Raw genomic sequence first — 8,561 nt, forward strand, 5'->3', positions numbered from 1 at the left:
ACAATTTACCATGTATGGTCATTTTAACATTTGGTAAAAACTTTGAGTATCTACCGCTGTTCGTTTTTGAATTACAAGAAAATATCAAAAAAAGCTGTTTTACTATAAGTAAAAAAGTTTTTATCGACAATAATTTAGAAAACTTTTTTTAAAAGCTCGAAAACATTTTCATGACTATAAATGGCTCAAAAAATGAGTCCATAAGAGTTCCATAAAAATAAATGTTACCATATATAGAAAATTCTAATAATATAAACATTATTAAGTGAAATTTTCAAGATCCTATAGTTATTAGATTTTCAGTTACACCAGAACAATATTTTTCCTTTACTATTCTTTCATTTTTATGTTTGTTTTACCCAGCGCATTTAAACAATTGGAATTTTCAATGGACTCACATTTATTGGGCAATAAAGCCTGTACAAAAATCAATTTCAGGAACGAATAGAAAGACCTGATACATTTACATAGTATACATTTTAATTCGTGTATGATTTTATGGATTTGATCGTTTTGCGATAAATTTGAAAAAAAAAGAAGATAAATCTTTAATTTGAGTTTAATGTAGGTATATGAGTAATCTGTATTACAGTTTAATATTCGAAAATATGAATCGCGGAAAAAATGCCCACGGAAAAAAAACCCACGGAAAAAAAACCCACCGAAAAAAAAACCAAAGAAAAAAAACCCATAGAAAAGAAATCACCAAGGAAAAAAAGCCCATGGAAAAAAACCCACAGAAAAAAAGCCCTCCAAAAAAATTTTAATTAAAAATAAATGTTAATACATCTATATTTAATATAATTATTATATATTTTTTTATTTAATCTAGTTTATACAATCTGTAAATAGAAAAAAAAGTACAATAAGCATAAATGATGTTTTTTTAAAAATATTATATATATTAAGTATCTTGAGGGAAGAACCAACCAGCGAAGGCACTGCGTGGATTACAATGAAGGAAAAAGGACAATTGACAATTTTTTAGAAGCTATTTGATATAACACACGAATAAAGCACGATTAACTTTATGTATACTATAATTTTTGCGACTATTGCGATTATTATTATGATTATGTTTTATTATCTGTAATGTTGTGATGATATCATCACTTATGACATTTGTTAATTATTATATTTATAGTTTGAATCACGGATATAGATACTAGTATCTATATCCGTGGTTTGAATATTATGTACTGTTTTATCACAAAATAAAATAACTATGTATATAGTATTTGAGTTAATCAACAAAATAATATAAAACACACTTTTATTTTCGTGGGTTTTTTTTCCGTGGGTTTTTTTAATTTTTGGGTTTTTTTTCCATTGGATTTTTTTTTGGGGGTTTTTTTCTGTGGGTTTTTTGTCCGTGGTCATTTTTTCCGTTTACCGAAAATATATGTGTTTAAAACATAAAAACAATGTAATAATTGGAATTATTAAGTACAGTAAATACCTATTACTTTCCAAATATATTTGCAGTTATTATAGTCTTAATTAAAGTACCCAGCTCACTGTATAACTGTCATAATATATAAATCGAAATTAAATGGTAGTTACCTATATACATTTGTATTTGACCACTATGGTCTGCGGATGATGCAAATTGTTGTAACTAATTTATAATAATATGTGCACATTAATAACAATCGTTTAGTTAATACCTTAATACCTACCTATAAATACTACGAAATACTTTTGTTGTAACCAATTATTTTTATCTGGTACTATTACACCTACAACAAATTACTATAATACCTTTGAAAACTATAATAGGTACCTAAATAGCCTACAGTTAGTTCGGAATCAGTTAACTTTGAAATTGGTCATTACTTCCTCAAAAATATAAACCGGGAAAGGCGGAGGGGGCTGTTTGTGGGAATATTATTTTAGGATCGCTAAATTTTTATCTGAAATATATGTGTAAGTGCGTGCGAGATCCCTCCGTGCTACTACAATGCAGGTTACTACTACTAACGTTTGTTTACGACTCATACAATGGACCTCTAATACAACGGCTAATTGCCTAATGTATAAGAAGTTGCCTATACAATTTTCCTTGGAATCCAGTAGTAATCAAGCTTCCTAAAATAGGTTTTGCAAATGAACAGTTTCAGCGGAGTTCAAAATAGGCAATTTTTCAAATCATATACATGCGGATCTTGTAAAGGTGTGCGTAGTGGGTGATCATTAGTGTATATTTATATTTTTTATCATTTGCGCACGTACTACTTACCTCTTCGGTTTTATGCGAATGAATGTTAAACAATGTAATATGCTCATTTCAAGTCATTTGTACATACTTTTTGTCAACCCTATCGTCACAAGTCCATCGGCAGACTACCGATGGACCTGTTGAAGCGATTAAACTTCTGAAAACTGATTTAAATCCGTTAGTATGTCTACTTGAGGTCGATACCGAAACCGGACATCGGACATTGTGTTCCAAGTCATATATTAATAAATTATGCAAATGCTAACAACTCGAAGTTGGGATTGCTGGACGTGCATTTTGATAAATTGAGACGGAGACGCCACAGACAGGTAAGATGAGGTCCTCTTAATTAAATACAAGAGAAATCTTTCTACTTGTCACCTATAAAGTGTTCATATACCGAGTGCCAGGACGGATCCAGGGGGAGGGGGCGATCTCCTGGGCGTTCCCGTTCCAAACTTTAGTTTTTGACGCAATTCCTTACAAGGATAAATAGGGAAATCTAGATGAAGCTGCTAAAGTCATGCTGGTAATGTGTTATCACTTATATTTATTTTTGTTTTGATGTACCACTTTCATGATGTTAAATATTAGTATCCACTTTCTTAAGAGGACGTGATACCCGCGTGTGTTGTCTCCGTCTTACAAGTGCGTAACATAGCAAATTGTACACTCAGCAGAACACGTGAAGCTCCGTTAATTTAAAAATTAAAGTGAATTGACCTCTTATCAAATCTAAAGGTAAGATTATTATCTAGGCATTGTACATTTTTTATACATCTTAAAATACTTATAACTCGCGTTAAAATAAAAATATAATAAAAAGCCTATGAGGTTGCCTAGATAATAATCTTACCTTTAGATTTTAAAAGAGGTCAATTCGCACTAATTTTTAAACTAACGGAGCTACACGTGTTCTGCTGAACGTAAAATTTGCTATGTTACGCACTTGTAAGACAGAGACAACAGGTATCACGTCCTCTTAACCGTAGACGGTGAAAAATAACATATGTATCTTACTTTTGTATATGATTGTGCACACATTATGTGCAGTGGCGTACACATCTATTTTCAATGGGGGGGGGGGGCTTACATATAAAAAAATATATACATATATATATTATACATTGATAAATCAAAATATAATATCTTGTTTAACTAATATTTATTTTCATTATAAAACAATGTCTATTTTCCTGGGTTTTTGTCCCAACTCATCAATGACTTCTTCAGGAGTTAAATTTATATCACGGTATACCAACAACATGGTCAATCCATTTAATCTGTCCTGTGTAAATAATTATTTTTCAGTTTAAAATATAATGTTATAATGGAGTATAGTTTGGAATTGGAATATCCCATATCTAATAATAACTTCGGTGACGACGGTCTTCTCGCCGTACATTTTTAATCGAAACTCGATTGTGACGGTAACACTGAAATTCCCTTAATTTAATTTTGTATTTATTTTTATTAGTACTATTAATTTTTTTTTAAATTGTCATCATTTTTACTATACATTTTTACGTAATTACGTAAACTGAAAAAATCCTAAAGGGGGGGGGGGGTTTGAACACCCAAACCCCCCCGTGTGTACGCCACTGATTGTGTACCCTTTAAAAATCAACCCCTCGTTATCATGGTCTGTATATCCACCCATGGCTCGTCACTGAGTAAGTCACTGTGTAATGAATGTATTTATTTTGAATTCAGTTATCGATCAATTTATACGATAAAAAACGATTCTGAGCCTGAGCAGAGACTGTCAGCCAAAGTCTTCAAAATAATTCACAATTATGACGAATTTTTATCAACATTTGAAATTCAAAAACGCATACAAAATTATTGTAATTTTGCCTTCAATTTTTTAATTCACACGTAGGGTACCTTATATACAAGGTCTCCTAGGACCCAATGTAATCTGTCAGAGAGATTGAGTGTTCCCCGCACTGATGATTTTGTTTACAGTTATTAACTAGAAATTATATTTCTAAACATATTTCATGAATTGTGTACTTATGAATGACAAAAAACATTTTTCACAAAACACTGGTTTGAACAAATCATATCATAAATACATATTGCATAAAAAAATTGCAAAAAGTTTTTCCTCCCCGGCGGGGAATCGAACCCCGGTCTCCCGCGTGACAGGCGGGGATACTTACCACTATACTACCGAGGATTACGGAAGATAGTGACAAAACCATACATATTTAAGTGTAACTGTAAAAATAATCAAAAAACTTTATAATGAAAAATAATATTAAACTAAAGACCAAATATTAAGTTGATGGATTACACAATGTCTTACAAAGCGGTCACTTATTTTTATGTAACATACAAACATATAGGTAGTGAATACATTTATCAATTATCATAATAATATTACATAATATACTATAATGATAAGTGGTCACGGTAATGACTAATGAGTATATTTTTAGAAAATACAAATAAAATAAAATCATAATTTATATATGAATTTACTTTTTTTTGATTTTTAAATTATAGCTCATAATTGATAATAATAATGAAGAAGTTTAAGTTTGTTTTTATTTATTTTTGGTCATGAATCATTGTAAGCGAAAAAAATGTTATTTTAATAAAATAAAATAAAAGTATTTTATACTTCAGTAATTTTAGTTGCTATTTTAATTATGTTTATAAATGTATCAGAATTAATATTGTATCTATAGGTAAAAATAAAGTAGGATTTGTAGGAATACAATATAATTATTAAAATGTTTTGAATGTTTTTTGCATCCGTTGTAAAAAAGTTAGTACTTAGTCTACACTCTATTGACAAACAGTGTCATCTATAAAAATAACGACTTATCTACTAGATGGCGCTATAGTGAACATTAAACATTTTTTTGTAGACAATAAATTAAAAAAAACTTATGATAATCGAAAAATGTATATGACTATAAATAACTCAACATGAGTCCAAATATTTTGAAAATTTTAGGTTGTATAGGAAATATTAACTTTCATTTAGTGAAAATACCTTGTATCTACAGTCATTTTTTGTAGAGTTACGGTAAATACTAAAATCAATTTAGTCTAAAACCGATTTTGCCTTCCGAATTCCTGCTTTATTTTATAATTGTTTGTTTTTCCTGACGCATTTTGAAACTACTGTGAGTTTTAAATATTGACCCAAATGCACTAACTAGATTCACATTATCACCGGAAAATATACTAAATATGAAAATCAAAGCATTATTTTGACTTCTTATCGTGAACACGGATACAAGAAAAAATGTTTAAAAAATACATATCATTGTAAAATCGATGCATTTATCGGTCAGCTCAGAATCTAAAATCAAAAATTAATAGTTAAGTACAAGAAAATAAATTTTATATTAAAAGAAAATTTGCAAAAAAATTTCCTCCCCGGCGGGGAATCGAACCCCGGTCTCCCGCGTGACAGGCGGGGATACTTACCACTATACTACCGAGGATTATGAATATGTTAATAGTTAAATGACTTTTTATTATTATTTGTTGTTTATCTATGTTTTATACCTAACTTAATATTATAATATTATTATAACCGCTTTGCGAAAAATTAAGTAAAGTGTTCAATCTTACTCTTTTAAAAACTATAATCTGAGATCACTATACCTTTTGTAATACTATAATACTTAGACATTTACCTGGGTGCCACCTGTACCTACAATCAACATTAGGTACTACTGCTTATATTTATTCTTCTAAAATCTAATATATGATAGTGAACATAGATTTATCTTCCCCAAAATTCAACGACTATTACATAAGTAGTAATCAAGATCGATTAAGATAATATCTATTTAATAATTAGGCATTAGGTATCTTAAATTGTGATTAAACAAAAATTTCATAACAACTATCCATTATTTGTTCAATTTTATTTTTCATTTTTTTAAATTAATAGGTACCTATTACATAGTCCATATCAAAATATACAAGCATAAATTATAAATAGCTATGTATAAACACATTTACACATACTATAATAAAGGTATATTATATAATATATATATTATACAGGGTGGGGCAATGGGTTCTGACGAATTTTAATCGTAGTTTATTATTCAAGTATTATAAACAAAGTAATGAAACATATTGTATTTTATTCAACATAAAGATTATTTCTAATTGATGTCAACAAAAATCTTTACTTTTAAAAATTACATTACTTGAGTGGCCATTTTGTAAAAGTCGGCTATCCGTTTTTCCAAAGGTACTGTAACTCTTTGTAGGATATGCAGATCGATGGCTGTAATTTCCCGTCTAATGTTTTCTTTTAACTCTAATAATGTATGCGGATTATTAGTGAATACTTTAGATTTCAAAATATAACGCCACAAAAATAAACCAGGTGGAGTCAAATCAGGAGAATGTTGAGGCCAGATAATATCTCCATTATTACCCTCAATAAATGCCGTAACGACAAAAACGCGCTGATTGACAGGCCACCTGTCCGTGATTACTGGATACAGTAAAACTAGACAACATGAACTTTAATTTGGCGGTAAACTAGTTTATCTTATATACTTTAGTACCTCCCCACAGTTCTCTATAAATCGTCAGAACCCACTGCCTCACCCTGTATTATATTATCTACTAATACCTATACTTATTTATATTTGAATATGGAATATTTATTGTAATCAATTCCTACTTACTGGTTTTAATGTATATGTTGTTATGGGCATGGACCAATTATTGCGCCGAACATAAGATTTTTAATTAGAGTCAGTATACCAATTACGCTTGTATCAAATAGAGCATATTTAACAAAAAATGTATCAATCAGTTCTATTATTGAGAAATACAAATCTAGGGAGATTACCAGGAAAGAATTTTTAAAATCAGTGTGTTATTATTATGCTAAACAAATTCAACTTGTAACTTAAATTTAAAAAAAAAAATGATTTATTTATATTATATTATGTATTAATACTCACAAAAAATTCGGTTACTGTTTTCATTTATTATATAATAATTATAACTAACTATTACATTTTCCTTAGGTAATGTAAAAGTAAAATGTTTTGAGCGAAATTGGTATATAAAGTGGTACTTTTAGGCGTAATTGGTAAACTGCCGTAGGTATTTAATAGAGAAACTATAGTTAAGTAGGTAATTAATATAAAATAGTTACATCGAAATCAAGATATTTTATATTAAACTTAAAGCCTTTAGATCAATATATTGTATATTATTTTCAGTTTAAATCTAAGTATCACGCTAAAAACAAAACAATTTTAAAATTTATAACTGACCAAAATGGTAGGTATTCTAGTATGTAGGCAGCTGGTTATTTAATCCATAGTTCATAGTAAAAATCCCAGTTTCCACGATAATGTCCGACATATATGGTCATATCGATTATTTATATTTTATACCAACGAAAAAACCGATGAAATCGTAATAATTCTGATAAGTTCCCATTTCGAGATATGGATTTTCAAGAGTGAGTATACCTATCACGCGTGCTGCTCATACTGACAGGCGACAGCAATGCATGTTCAAGGGTTGCAGCGGAAATGAGTATTTTGCCCAAAGCTATCTTTGTATGAAAGAAAACATGGTTGAAACGAACAATACGCTTCATAATTAATCAGATAGTGAAACAAAGATTGAAAAATTAAAATATTCCCCCCCCTTCCCGCCACACAAGAAAATTTCTGTCGACGCCCTTGACTACATGGGCGCCCATTGGGAGGGGCAAGACAGGGCACTTGCTATCTGGAAAAAAAATATTATGAACTTGTAGCTCAATAAATATTACCACAATATTACCTTATTACCGAAATTTTTTATTTTGACCCCCCTAAAATGTTACCTATGGGCGCCCATGCTTGACTACCTATTTATTAATACACTGTACACTGTACATATGTACAAATGGTATAATATATATAATTAGTAGGCACATGCCACACAGTAGTGCATAATTAAAACTAATTAATTTTTTGGTACAATAATATTCACTTTGTATTACATTGTAAAGTGTATTGTGTTATATTAAAACTAAGAAGGTTGTTAGGTAGTTAAAGTTTTCTAAAATCCAATTGTTCCACACCACTACCTTCATATAACACGGTGAAATTTGCAGAATTTTATAGATGTGAATTACCATTGCACACTTTTCATGTAGGTACGTTAAAATGAAGCAGGTAAAGGAAATAAAAGGGCAAAACATGATCCACTTTTATAGAACATTCTTAATTATGTAGGTACATAATATTATTTAAGCACATGACGAAATACACAACAAACGAGTAGTTTATAAAATGTAATAAAGTTAATAAAATACCTCTCAGTGAGTAAATTAAGTCTTTAAATATTA

General features: G+C 29.6%; 2 non-coding genes across 2 annotated transcripts; both read right to left on the bottom strand.

Annotated features, from left to right (window-relative positions):
• Positions 1-4,328: 4,328 nt before the first annotated feature.
• Trnad-guc lies at positions 4,329-4,400 on the bottom strand. The gene has a single exon. It is a non-coding gene; the product is annotated as a tRNA-Asp (tRNA).
• Positions 4,401-5,610: 1,210 nt separating this feature from the next.
• Trnad-guc lies at positions 5,611-5,682 on the bottom strand. The gene has a single exon. It is a non-coding gene; the product is annotated as a tRNA-Asp (tRNA).
• Positions 5,683-8,561: the final 2,879 nt, after the last annotated feature.

This window comes from Myzus persicae, unplaced genomic scaffold (assembly GCF_001856785.1).
Source record: "Myzus persicae strain clone G006 unplaced genomic scaffold, MPER_G0061.0, whole genome shotgun sequence".
In the NCBI taxonomy this organism is placed as follows: domain Eukaryota; kingdom Metazoa; phylum Arthropoda; class Insecta; order Hemiptera; family Aphididae; genus Myzus; species Myzus persicae.